Raw genomic sequence first — 14,561 nt, forward strand, 5'->3', positions numbered from 1 at the left:
CGGTGTTTTATCAGGTGTTCCAGTTAAAATTCTATATTCAGTTCTCACCTCCCCTGACCGCTACATGCCCTGACTCTCCCGCCTTATTTATTATTATATTCAGTTCATTTAAATTAAATTTCTTTGTTAGAGTACTTGCCAGCAATAAAGAGTCAAAGACAGAAAAGTATTCATAGAAATATATTGCAGAAATAAAACACACGAAAAAGGCTCTGAACAAAACTAAACGAAAACAGTTAATCTGGACACGTCCTCGTAAAAATGTAGTAACTATGTACAAAAATATGCTTGTTATGTGCAGCTCTGACGCTCCTGGCTGAATTACTGTCTCTTAGTGAACTGATCGCAGTCCGTGACCAATTAATAATACTTTTTGAAAGGCAGAGATTGCCAGTGTCCTCAGTATTCAATTTTCGTCAGCCTCCTGTCAGTTACAGATTCTGTGATACAGTATTTTGCAAGATTGTCGACTTGGCCCACTCTTGAACAAATGTTTCGCGATAGAAATAAACAGTCAGGCGTCCATATGAAATATACACAGCAGACAAACCTTGTCGACTATTAATTTATCAACTTTTTTCCTTGCACTTGTTCTACGTGATAAGTCATACGTTTGTGTAGATAACATATTACATTGCATTCTTGATTAGGCATTATTAGTTATTATAACAATTGTCGTTTATAGAATTCTTTTTACTTGATTTCGTAACCATCTACACTTCTCTTAATAAGAAAGAAGATATCTGATGATGGGATTTCTTCTGGGATGCTGCGATGTCTAGTCTGATAGTTTACCAGCGTTTCAGATGTCGATTCGAGGGCAATTGCCCTGATTATAGAAGAAGCAAGTACCTCCGAAACGTCGGTAAACTCACCGGAATGTCTGGATACGGGTAGGAGACGGGATCCAGTCAGGGTCTAGGGTACTGTGAGTTATTTATTCGTTAATAAGACGGCCGGAGCGTGAATGTAGCAGTTCATCCTCACGTAGCGCCCAGGTTAACATTGCTTTCACGCCTATGTGGAGTTTCGATACGGGGATAAATTTTTCTGTGTCTTTATAATTCCGGACAAAGTAGTAGCTCAGTCGTGTACCTGTGAGGTGGGAGATCCGGTCCGTGGAAGTCAGGTAGAGATGGAAACGTTTATTACCATATTAAGTTTGTTTATAGTTAAGCAAATGCTTCAAGATAATTTATATTTGGATGCTTCACGGGGCCCAGACCATGTTATTATCTGAAAACTACGTGATGTGGATTTTTCTATACAGCATGGCATCACATTAAGAAGGAAGAGAGGGTCCTAATGGGTTCTTACATACGTGGATCGGGGTGTGGTACAAAGGTGTTGGTCCATGCTGAGTCTAATTTTGGGCATCAAGGTAGACGATAATCTTATAATTGGATAGCGTCCATCCATAAATAAAGGGATGCAGCAGATGAACTGAGAACAGAAAAGTTGACTGTGGGGATGGACTACATGTTGTGGCAGAATTCTACCGAGTGATAAGATGTTCTCTACCTAAAGTGTAGGAAATTATAATCTTAGATGTTTTATTACGACGTGAAACTTGGTGTCCCACTTTCATATGATATTGATATTAAGAAAGTCGTACATTTCCGAAGACCTTTCACGACACAATTTGACGAAATCTCTTTATAGGTGGCACTAATGTCTGTTCCACTCTCGTTTTAATAGCAGGGAATTGAAAAGTATAAATATATGCATCCCGATGTGATATGATGTTCAAACCAAGTCTCCTAGAAATCGTCAAATTATTTTAAAAGTTGGGGAAATCTGAGGTTTTCACGGCTACGAATATGAAAATGACTCTTTTCTTGGATAAAGCATCGTGTACCCCTGTGGATGTTACCCCGGTGATAGAGGTAGTAAGTTTCTCTGAAACGTCATTCAACATCTAACGGAGTACACTGTTCTACATCCCAAAAGACAGTAGTTTTCTGGCTTCAGAGTCATTAGGAATGAACAGGCACATGACCTGACGCAAGCGGGCAGGTGAAATCGTATTTAAAAACCGAGACTGCACAGCGAACTGGCTGGTCACGCCTGTCGCACACCACCGAGACTGTTTGGTGTTAGTGGATTAGAGGTTGAGAATCGCGTTCTCCGGCATTCGGCCTACTTTGTCAGTCACAGACGACAGTTGCTGTCCTGAGAAGAACGTTTTTCTAATTCTAAAGTTTGAGTGGTAAATGCAGCTTGAGAAAACAATCGCTGGAGATGGCTATATTCACGGGTGTCGCATCTTGTAGTCTGATAGAAGTTGGCCAGCGTTCCAGAGATGTTTGTTGTCTCCGTCATCACTGAAATCGTCCTGATAATGGATGTGATAAACACCTCTGAAACGCTGGTGAACTCCAACCTGACTACACAATGCAAAATCCCATAAGACAGCCATATTAATGTTTGTCGCCGTGAGAACTTGGAAAAAACCCATTAAATTGTCAATGTTTATTGTCAGGGTGATTAAGTCGAGAAGAGTGAGATGGGCGGGGCATGTAGCGCGCATGGATGGGACAAGAGGCGTGCACCGGGTACTGGTTGGGAAACCTGAAGGGAAGAGACCGCTGGGGAGACCTAGACATAGATGGGAGGATAATGTCAGGAGGATCTATTGGAGAGAGGAGTTGAAGGCAAAATGATTTTGTTGGCCCAGGACAGGGTCCGGTGGAGGGCTTTGGTTTATTCGGTGATGAACCTTCGGGTTCGGTACGCCATCTAGTTAGTTAGTTAGTTAGTTATTCTGAGAGAATCATACGAAATCCATAATTATGCTTTGTAGGCAAACTGTAGATTGTCAGAATATTAAAGCAGGCGGTGTCCAGAGATAGAGAATTGGCGAACCAGTTGTGATGGAGAAACAGGCGTCCTTAACCATTCTGTAAATCGAATATTTCGATAAATAACATCATTTAATATTTTAAATATTTTAAATGTTAATTATTGTAATATTTTAATATTTAATAAGAATTTATTGTGATTAGACGGACAAGATTTAAACAATATATATTTATTATATCACAATATGACGCAACTTTACCATCTCATTCTACTAAAATTCCCACGTAAGGTCAGCTTTCATTTGAGTCGTGCCAACGCACACACACACACAATGTTTTTGGTACGTGTAGTAGTTGCGGGCGGGTGTATAAAACTGCCGCCTCGCTGTCTCAATCTGTGAACGGGAGTCAACACTGCGCTCTTGAGTGGTTAAACACGAGGAACTGAAGGTAACTTGGACCCGGGGTCTATTATCCGTGTAATAAGCAGTGTTCTGCCCGATAACTTTAGTCGATAAGCTTCGACCCACAACCGCAACAATTTCTTTCTAAAACTCCAACAATTACTGCTACCTTGTTTACCTTTAGTCTTCAAACAATATTCGCTTGCAGTAATTTAATATTGTGTTCTATCCTAAATTAAGTGGCAGGAGTTGAAACGTAAGGGTCATTTTCAAGACGTCTTTAAACTGTTGGCCTATCTTTTTTTGTTTCCAATTGTTTTAAGAACTAACAAAAAATGTGATACGTTGAAAATATTTTTATTTGTGGTTTTATGAGTTGGTGATTTGATTTTGTAGTAAACTTCCTCCAATGGAATGAACGTGAACATTGATCTAAACTCTAAAGAGAACAAGGATAGTCAGATCAAATATTTTGGAAGCGTTTGAACCCTGCGTTTGTAATGTCAGAGGGGTGTCCATATTTCAGGAGGTCCTTCGTAAGCATTTTCAATGTCTAAATCTGTTCAAAAAATAAAAATGTCAATTTGATTCACTGTACGTTTTCTAAAAGTTGTAGACATCTTCCTAGAAAAGAAGTAACCCATCATAGATATCGTTCCGCTTTGTCAGAAGTAGTCCGTATGAGAAATAGGTTCAGTTGTGGAGGGGCAGATGGCCCCATTTGGTGTGGAACTCCCTCCCTCATTCCAAAACCTAATACTCCCTTATTCTTATACCTAATTCTACTACTGCTAATGATGATGATGATAATGCTAGTGTTATAAACTATTATTATATCTTTGCGCTCACTCCGATGTATAGTGGACGTTCGGTCGCCAAGTTCATTTTATTTGCTTGCCAAGCAGCTAGTAGGCTGGTCCGGTGTCTCGTCTCCTCCTATTCAGTTCAACAGTGGAATAAGCGCGCAGTTTCAGAGGGCGGAAACTTAAATGCGATTCCGCATGACTTTATCCTCAACAATCCTCCTTCGTATTTAGAAGGTCTCAGGTTTGAATCTTGGTCTAAAGACCCATGAAAATGACTGAAGTTTTTGACGTAAATACGTATATATTTTAGGGTCAGTGTCATTCGGCAAAAATGTAACGAAAAAGTGTAACTGCATTGTTATGTTACCTAGGAAACGTCATCTGTTTATCAACAAATAAACAACAATGGTTACCTACATAGTTACTTTACCTTACCTTACCTTACCTTACATTACATTTCATTACATTACATTTCATTACATTACTTTACATTACATTCAGCTACCACAGACCCATCTTAAGCGTAACTAATTCAAGTTAAATAAGCAATGTCTTAATCAAACTTATCTCAATTGTAAAGCATGTATAAAGGAAATATTTAGAATAAAGCCAATATATAAAATTCCTTTCCGTATAGACGTATTTACGTCAAATTCTCCGGAACCGTGGTTCCACTGACAACTTTTTCCCGTGGGACGTCTTTAGTATCATCCGGCAAATTATGTGATAGTGTCGTAAAAGTTTGCGCTACATATTTGAAATTACGGACGCCGCTAAACAGCTAAAGTATCGATCATAATGCTTCTGACTACTTAATTCCATGGTATGGAATAGGTGCTTTTGATTGTCTTGAACAATTGGTATTTAGTGAGATTTCATGTTCTCAAGGCGAGGAATATGGAGGTAACTGTCGTTTGGGATGTTGCATCATGCAGTGTTGCAGAAATTTGAGGTGTGATTACTGCCTCTATCATCAGGACCATGTGTCATCGCCCTGATGATGGAGTCTGTAATCACCTCCGAAACGTTTTGTCAGTTTCCGATTTTTTTTGTCAGTGTTTCTGATTAAATTTGTTTGTGAATTTTACGTTTTCCTCATTCCTGATACATGCCCGGAATCATATACTCATGAATTCAATCGCCGTATTGTTATTAGGACAGACTAAAAGTGTTTTGATTCTGTTAAGTTTTATTTTTTCTTATCGTCAGGCGTGCTAGAGTCTTTCCCCTGTAAATTAGGCACCTTTAGAAAGAGGGTCAGAAAAGTAGTTACAAGCTAAGGGTTATTAAGTTGGGAATAAATGGTGATAAGTGAAGTGAAGTGTCTTAGTCTCCAAGTGATGAAGGGCTGTAGTTCTTTGGGATAAAATTTTCATGTACTGAGAGCGGACTTTATATTCTACTCTTAAGTATTGTGATTAATTAGTGGATGTGTATTTTTTTATTGTGTGTCAGATGTTTTATTTTGAGTGTGGTATGTTGTATTGTTGTGTCTCATTGTATTGTTGTGTGAGTGCATCAGTTCATGACGTTTGTAATACATTACAGTTATTGTCTTATGTCTAGGTGGTATTAAGTTCTTTTTTTTAAGTTAAGTACTTGAGGTTGGATGGTTTTGTAATTTATGAGTTGGTTGATTTTGAGTGGGATGTGTTGTTTTTGTTGTGTCCTTTTTTATTGTTTTGTTCTGTCTCTGTGTTGATGTATCTCATTGTATGTTGTGTCTTATGGTTTTTGTTGTGTCCTTTGTTTATTGTTTTGTTGTGTCTCATTGTGTTGATGTATCCCATTGTTTGTGTGTCATATTGTTTTTGTTGTGTCCTTTTGTTTATTGTTTTGTTCTGTCTCTGTGTTGATGTATCTCATTGTTTATTGTGTCTTATTGTTTTTGTTGTGTCCTTTGTTTATTGTTTTGTTGTGTCTCATTGTGTTGATGTATCCCATTGTTTGTGTATCATATTGTTTTTGTTGTGTCCTTTTGTTTATTGTTTTGTTCTGTCTCATTGTGTTGATGTATCTCATTGTTTATTGTGTCTTATTGTTTTTGTTGTGTCCTTTTGTTTATTGTTTTGTTCTGTCTCATTGTGTTGATGTATCTCATTGTTCTGTTCTGTCTCATTGTTTTGTATTTTATTGTAGGACACTGCCACCGGGTATAAACCCATTTGCAGTCAATAATAAATAATAATAATAATAATAATTAATATCGTCTTCTTCTTGTTGTTTTTTGTCGTCAGTTTTAAGTCTGAAACTGAATTTTGCTGATGGTTTTTCTGAGTTGTGATACCGTGAGATTTTCAGCCTTGAAGATGCTTCTCCTAAACGTTGGTATATACCTAAGAGTCCACACGGCGTCGTAAGTCGACAGAACAACTTTGACATTTTAACTGCCGTGAGAATCTCATATCTCACATAAATCTGAAGTTATTATAACATTTGTTTTGCGTTCAAGAAATTGTCTCCAGACAAATGATGCATTGCCACTTATTTTTTCAGAAAGCAGACCTACGTCTCGTTACAAGATAGAAGTATTCCTTGTGTCGTTCTTGCTCATAATTCTCTTCATATTATAAAACTCACAAAGTGAACATAACCCCAATTTTCTCCCTTGTCAGCAATCTTGCGAGGTAATTACTAGTCCCATTATCATTTTATATCCTTGGAAAGCCTCCAGACATCCTCAACAGCACGAAAGAAACAAAAACATAAGTACAGGCTAGTGGAAAGAGAAATTAAACATGAGCCTTGCTTAATTCCTCATATTATCTCTGACTGCCCTCTTCCGTGCCAATTACACATCTCAAATTTCTTAATATTCAATTATTTAATCCGCGATCATGAAGTATAATGAAAATAATCTTTCGGTCTTACGGTGATACTTCTGCGTTGAAAGTATCTTCCGTTTAAAGTCATCACAATTTATATTAAAATTTAATGTGTTTTTTGCACATAGTAGAACGCGTAATGGGGATGTAATGTCTGTCGATCAGCAAGTTCATCATCTCTGATTTTTCAATTTCATCATCTCAGGTATTTAATGTGTTTGTGGCTAAATATTTGTGTAATAAAAGATATTAGCGGTTGATAAAAATAGTTCTGTCTTTGACTGATGATGTTTTTATGGAACGCATAATAATTCACTTGTGACAAAACCTTGCGAACGAAGTTAATCACACTTTCCTCACTGCATGTCATTAAAGTACATTTCGGAAGTGTCTGAGAGCAGTCGATGTTTTTGGAACGCATGATAATTCACTTGTGACAAAACCTTGCGAACGAAGTTAATCACACTTTCCTCACTGCGGGTCATTAAAGTACATTTCGGAAGTGTCTGAGAGCAGTCGATGTTTTTGGAACGCATGATAATTCACTTGTGACAAAACCTTGGGAACGAAGTTAATCACACTTTCCTCACCGCATGTCATTAAAGTACATTTCGGAAGTGTCTGAGAGCAGTCGATGTTTTTGGAACGCATGCTGGAGATCCGTCCTCTGTAACAATTGTTAAAACGAATTTTAACCTTTCTCAGCCTGCATGCTTTGGCCGCGTGAGGTGTTCGTGTTCAAACATGGAAGACGAATAATATTTCCCGTTCATGATTTAAATGCCGTAATGAAATCTTGCACAATAAAGTCTTGTAGTTCAGCCAGTAATTGTAGATCTTAAATCAAGATAGACAAGCAAGCACTTTTTAATTAAGTCGTGTTTTTGTGGTCGACTGTAAAGGTTGTAGAGCATAATTACTTGTATAATTAGTTGTGTGTTAAGTAGCTTGGCCATCAAGGAACTGGTGTGTGTGCCGATTTCCAGTCTTAACGTGTCGGAGAGACGAAGAAGCTCCAAATGATCGCATTAAACCGGTTTTGAAACTCATGTTGTCCGGTTTGCTTTCAAAGGATTGACTGACAGACAGACAGACGGTCCGACTACTTGATTCTGATATCAAGCTCAGGTTTGCACACAGTACAACGTGCAAAATTGTATTATGTGACTTTTCAAAGATCTTACAGTGGTTTTCTCACATTGGTACTCGGTTATTCTTTCCAGGGTTTCACAGGGACTCTTTCTTTCCATCTGTGGAATATTATTAGAAAGCTTAGATTGTTTCCTGATTCAATAGAAACATTGATTAATAAATTATAGCAAATAATTTTTAATTCTATGTAAAATTCTGTACGAGTATTTTATCCTGGAAATATCCTTATCTTTTTACAGCTAACATTTTCTGTGTAACCTTTTTATGACATAGTAGAATACTATACGACGACTACGTACGTCATATAAGGTATAATTCGTAGGAAGCCTAAAATGTACCTCCCGAATAGCAAGGTGTTTGCATTTGCCTACATACTTACAGAACGAAACCTGTGAAAATTTACCTCTCATTTCAGCTTTTTATTTAACCTGCATCTTATGGATCCATTGGAAGTAATTTTACTCTCATCTCTGTTTTAACCTCTTGGATTTCTTAACTTTTCAAATGAACGCCTTGTGTGGCAAATCTTCCAATAGCAATAACGTAAAATAACCGCCTCTTTCATGTTATTTGTAATCACTAGACTTTAAAAAAGGCCATCCACAGGTAGTCATTTTGCGTTACTTTATTTAGCCTGTCTTATTGATGAAACAGGTTGAGCAGGTTGGTGTGTCCAGGCAGAAGATATTCTGAGGATTTATGTGGCTTCTATCACTGTACCGAGATGATATAAACGATAAGCGATGCGACGCTTAGCGTCGGTCAATAAGCTTATGGCGGCCCTTTGATCTGCATCGTGTGCCGGCGTCGAGATGATGGGTGTTAGGTTAGGTTAGGTTAGTTAGGTTAGGTTGGGTTAGGTTAGGTTAGGTTAGGTTAGGTTAGGTTAGTTAGGTTAGGTTAGTTAGGTTAGGTTAGGTTAGGTTAGTTAGGTTAGGTTAGGTTAGGTTAGGTTAGGTTAGGTTAGGTTAGGTTAGTTAGGTTAGGTTAGGTTAGTTAGGTTAGGTTAGGTTAGGTTAGGTTAGGTTAGGTTAGGTTTGGTTAGGTTAGGTTAGGTTGGGTTAGGTTAGGTTAGGTTGGGTTAGGTTAGGTTAGTTAGGTTAGGTTAGTTAGGTTAGGTTTGGTTAGGTTAGGTTAGGTTAGGTTGGGTTAGGTTAGTTTAGTTAGGTTAGGTTAGTTAGGTTAGGTTAGGTTAGGTTAGGTTAGGTTTGGTTAGGTTAGGTTAGGTTGGGTTAGGTTAGTTTAGTTAGGTTAGGTTAGTTAGGTTAGGTTAGGTTGGGTTAGGTTAGGTTTGGTTAGGTTAGGTTGGGTTGGGTTGGGTTAGGTTAGTTAGGTTAGGTTAGGTTAGGTTGTTTGGTGTTCTTCGCCCAATGCCCATAAAATAAACGCTTATGGGGCTGATCATGTCCGTCTGAGTGTCTGCAGTTCAGTCCGCACGATTCAACTATAAGGACCGTCGGACGGATTTTGATTAAATTGCGTAAGGACGTTATGCCATTCCGATCTGGCCTAAGGTCGTAATTTTCAATGTCCTTCAATCGGTTATGCCAACATGGCGGGCGAAGAAACTTGTAAGATGGAATCGACACTAATGTCACTTGCAATATAATCAGTTCAATGCGGACACGAATCCCTACACTTTAAAATAATTTAATACTAGGAAAAATTATAACGACGTTGTTTCAACTGCATGTGTTTTATGGCATAAAATGAATGACAAGTTGTTACAGAAGAAAGGTTATGGCCTATTTAATATTGTACAGCACAACTCGCCTGGAGAGTTAGAGGAAAACCACGATATATCTCTTGGCAATGTAGCTGGGAAACCAGCTTTGATTTGAACCCTGTGCCCCCCCCCCCCCGAATAGTGTTACTATTCCGCTAATATTCTTAGTGCCAGTGCCTTGTGTTTCTTTCACGATTATTAGTCAGCTTTTAGTGTAGTGCACCTTGATGCACTGTTGCTCTCAGCGTGTCGTGTACAAACGAATTAGCAAGAAGCACACGTGAATAAGCTTGTTCTCCTGCTCATCTTTAAGAACATTTTCTTATCTTGTCTACGTTTAAGTGGACTGCAAATTAGTCACATCCAAGAGCTCCATTTAGATATGAAGATATGTTTATTAAAATGAAAAATTGCCTTTTAAATTAAACTTAATACATATCCAGGAATAAAGGTACGACAGTTTTCATAATGAATAATTACTTCCGAAATTAAGTGGTCTTCTTGCTTGCTAAATATATGTATTTGTAAGTCAACGAAAATTATATTCAGCAGCAGTAAATGTATCTCGGTAAAGATAAAGGAATATATATTCTTAAGTGAAAAATTACGTAGGTGTTGAAATAATTGGACAGAGATAGTAGAATTTCTTAGGCGTATATAATTTTGTTTCCGTAATGTTGTGTAAACTTGAAATGTAAGATGTTCTAACGTAAGGCTATGGTGAAGATTTTATGATTATATGATAATGTCGTTAGTGTATCCAACTGAGGAATTTTCGCGTGTTTATACAATATTTGAGTGCTTTTTTTTGTTCTTTGTACAAAAGAATCTCATAATAAGGAGGCTGTCTCTCTCCTCTGGCGTATTTCTTGTCCTAATGGAGGTACGAATTCCTGTGACATTTTTAATTGTAGTCAGTTCCATAATTGTTTGACGAATTTAATTTTTGCTCATAGCTTCAACTTTTCCCTATATTAATGAATCTCGAGCCTTATAATATATCCTAAAAGTTAGGAAATATGCGCGTAGCGTAACAATTCCGGCTCGTTCGCCAGAATTTGATCTTTGAAATTTGTGTGTGACACCAGTGACGTCATTTGTTTGGGGTCAGTGGCTTTCTGGTTGGCACGATGTCTGGCGCCCGTCTACCCGATCGGTGCCATCGATACGGACATTCCTCCACATTGTCACGCGGCTTGCTGGGGATTCCCCGTCCTGGGATTCTCCACCCAGTCACTTGCGCGCAAAATTACGTTGCTGTTGTCACTTCTTAACCGTAAAAGGCATTTGTCGAATAATTTTAATAAAAATCTGTTTAGCTGTACTGAAGTTGTTACGTAGAGAGACAGACAGACAAACATATGCCTCCACGGAAAATTTGTTTAAACCTTTTTGTTGCATATGTTTCTAAAAATACACTTCACCTGTATATTCAAATGTAATTCAGAAATACAGTTCTTATTTGAAACGTGTTTGGATATCGTGTGGGTATATTAATGAAATACGAGGAACGACTGTGTCTGACTGTTCATTGTGATTAGTTTCGCAACAGTGAGTTTTAGCATGTTGTAATATACGAGGTGCGATCAGAAAGTTTCGAGACTGTGTCAATAGAGGGCGAACCGGATGTAGTACGAGCTTCTGCCGCTAAGGGGTGCGGCCTACATTCATAGTGAATCAGTGTGCCAGCCGGCATCATCGAATTAGCATTTGTTTCTTAGTTACGGGCGTTTTGGTGTTGCATTACACCGACCCTCCTGCGATTTCGGAATGGCGTGTGCATCAAATTTTGCCAAAGACTCGCCAAAACGGCTACTGAAACCTATGAAATGCTAAAGCAAGCATTTGGGGAGTCCGCAATGGGTCGTGCACAAACTTTTGTGTGGCATTCACGTTTTAAAAATGGCCGAACCTCTGTCGATGATGACGAGCGTTCTGGACGACCATCTTCGAGCACAACGCCCGAAAATGTTACGAAGATTCGGCAGGCCATTCACGAAGATCGACGTCGTACCATCAACGACTTGTGCGACATTGTTGGGATAGGCTATGGGACCTGTCAGCTGATTCTAAAGGAAGAACTCCACATGCGACGCATCCTGTCTGAGGACCAGAAGCAGAATCGACTTCTCGTTTGTCAGGAGCTCAAAGATCTTGCAAGAACCGACCCCAACTTCCTTTCTAAGGTTTCCTCTTCCCAAAGATGAAAATTCAGCTAAAGGGAAGGAGATTTGAGACGATAGAAGAGATTCAGGCAGAATCGCAGATGGTGCTTGACAGGCTGACAAAGAAAGATTTCCAGGGACGCTTCCAGGCTTGGCAGCGGCGCTGGGATCGTTGTGTTCACTCCCAGGGGAACTACTTCGAGGGTGATGGATGAATTTAATACCTGAGATAAGTGTACGGGTTTTTATAGGCGCAGTCTTGAAACTTTCTGATCGCACCTCGTATTGGTGTCTGCAGAAAATGACGTTCAATGAGGTAGGCGATATCAGATCATTTATTTTTCATTGAAATGACTCTTTTAATTCAGTTTTGTCTTGTTTGCAAAGTGCCCATACATCCAGGCCACAGTACAACTCCTACAATAAATGCGAGTAATACTGCCGGTAAGTAACCAAAGATTTTCATCCTGACTCGAGTACGGATGTGCTTTCGGGTCTGTGACCTTAGATCGTGTAATCTCGTCTCCGAAACAAACAAATTTTGACTCGGCCCCCTTCTTGTTTTCGAGCTAGTTAGAACTTCCACGTCAGGACTCAAACACAGGGCAGTTTTTGGTGATGTGACGTTTGATTCTGTAATCTTTTCGAAATATTGCCTCTGCTCTCTGGCATAATTGGAGCGTGCAGGGAGGCGACAGATGTGTTATGCCACATCAGTAATATCGGAGAGGAATGTATGCTTTTCCTGAACTGTGTAGTTTTTGTTCGTAGAACCCGCCAGTAGGTCTGTGCCAGCTCTTAAAGTAACGTCGTTTGTATCCAGCCACAATCTACTAGAACTGAAGCGACTGCTTAGAATTTTACACTCTAATGGCGCGTAACAATTGCTTCTCGAGATGTTTGCTTGTTTTTATCATTCGTAATTTTGTTACTACGGCAACATTTTAGACGATTTTGTTACTAAGCCTCAACCAATAAAGGTTACAATAAGGAAAATAAAAGAATAGCGATTATGAAAGTTTTATGTATGCTTTTTCTTAAAGAGCCATATAAGCTTCACGTACTTAATAGTTTTGGGAGCTGAAATGGGTCCTACCCTCTGCAATGAACGTCACTTTTACCAAGATATACACTTATTGACTTTTAGTTATGTGCTGTGAGAAAACATGGTCAGTTGTAGGCCCTCGCCGTAAACTCGTTCACATTAGTACTTACTGTAATGTATAGCGTAGAAGTATAAGTTTGAGGTGAGAATTGTATAAATGTTTAAAATAATTATTATATTTGTTTACCGTCAAATCACAATAAAATAGTAAGATAAGATAATTAAAATGATTAAAATATCATCTTATGTTCCATATCGAGCATTCGATTTACATCGGAACATTCACAACATGTTTCGGTTTATCAAACCGTCATCAGGTGTAAATTATAAAGTTTTAAACTCAAATTACAATTATTTATAGTTTTTACAATTTTATAATTTTATCATCTTTCTCAGTATATTTTATGGAAGTTGTGTCTAGATATTATTAATATAACATTATTGTTGAGGTGGTGTTTTGATGTTTTACCAGTCATATATGAAATAGCAATCGGTTCAGATGTGTTCAGAGGAGAGATCCAGAAGTGTTACCATCTCAGAACAAGGTTCGTTATTGACTGCAATAACAATAATGTTATATTAATAATATCTAGACACAACTTCCATAAAATATACTGAGAAAGATGATAAAATTATAAAATTGTAAAAACTATAAATAATTGTAATTTGAGTTTAAAAGTTTATAATTTACACCTGATGACGGTTTGATAAACCGAAACATGTTGTGAATGTTCCGATGTAAATCGAATGCTCGATATGGAACATAAGATGATATTTTAATCATTTTAATTATCTTATCTTACTATTTTATTAGGAGCCACGGTGGTCTAGCGGTTAGAACGCTTGCCTTGTAATCCTGGGGTCCCGGGTTCGATTCCCGGCGGTGCCCGAATTTATAACTTGTGTTGGGCAAGGCCGTGGTCTAGGCAACACGGAGTTTTCCTCCGTGGCATCCCAACAATTACTCCATTCACACACAGAAGAAGGCAATGGCAAACCACTTCTGGATCATCTGCCAAGAACGTATATGAACAGGTCCCAGTCCGAGAAAAGGATGGAAGGATCCTGTTCATATGGACCTGTCGTCAGACAGAACACTAAATAATAATAAGATGAGGTGGTCTAGCGGTTAGAACGCTGGCCTTGTAATCCTGGGGTCTCGGGTTCGATTCCCGGCGGTGCCCGAATTTATAACTTGTGTTGGGCAAGGCCGTGGTCTAGGCAACACGGAGTTTTCCTCCGTGGCATCCCAACAATTACTCCATTCACACACAGAAGAAGGCAATGGCAAACCACTTCTGGATCATCTGCCAAGAACGTATATGAACAGGTCCCAGTCCGAGAAAAGGATGGAAGGATCCTGTTCATATGGACCTGTCGTCAGACAGAACACTAATAATAAAAAAAAGAACTATTTTATTGTGATTTGACGGTAAACAAATATATAATAATTATTTTAATTAATATCACAATATGACGCAACTATACTATCTCATAAATGTTTAACTTACTACGTTGGACTAGCGACATTTAGAACAGGACAGATGTGGTTATACCTTGCAATAAATTTGTTGCTG

The 14,561-nt window shown here is 38.5% G+C and overlaps 1 long non-coding RNA gene across 1 annotated transcript in view; it reads left to right on the forward strand.

The window, feature by feature from the left end:
• Positions 1-3,088: 3,088 nt before the first annotated feature.
• LOC147871249 (uncharacterized) overlaps positions 3,089-14,561 on the forward strand; it is a 66,013-nt gene continuing 54,540 nt past the window's right edge. Inside the window, exon 1 of the long non-coding RNA XR_015532702.1 lies at positions 3,089-3,251. This is a non-coding gene — a long non-coding RNA (uncharacterized LOC147871249). The remainder of the gene's footprint in view (positions 3,252-14,561) is intronic.

The sequence above is a fragment of the Zootermopsis nevadensis genome, unplaced genomic scaffold, assembly GCF_977971745.1.
Source record: "Zootermopsis nevadensis isolate Lab colony 2312 unplaced genomic scaffold, Znev_1.0 Znev_ptg000061l, whole genome shotgun sequence".
NCBI classification, from domain to species: Eukaryota; Metazoa; Arthropoda; class Insecta; order Blattodea; family Termopsidae; genus Zootermopsis; species Zootermopsis nevadensis.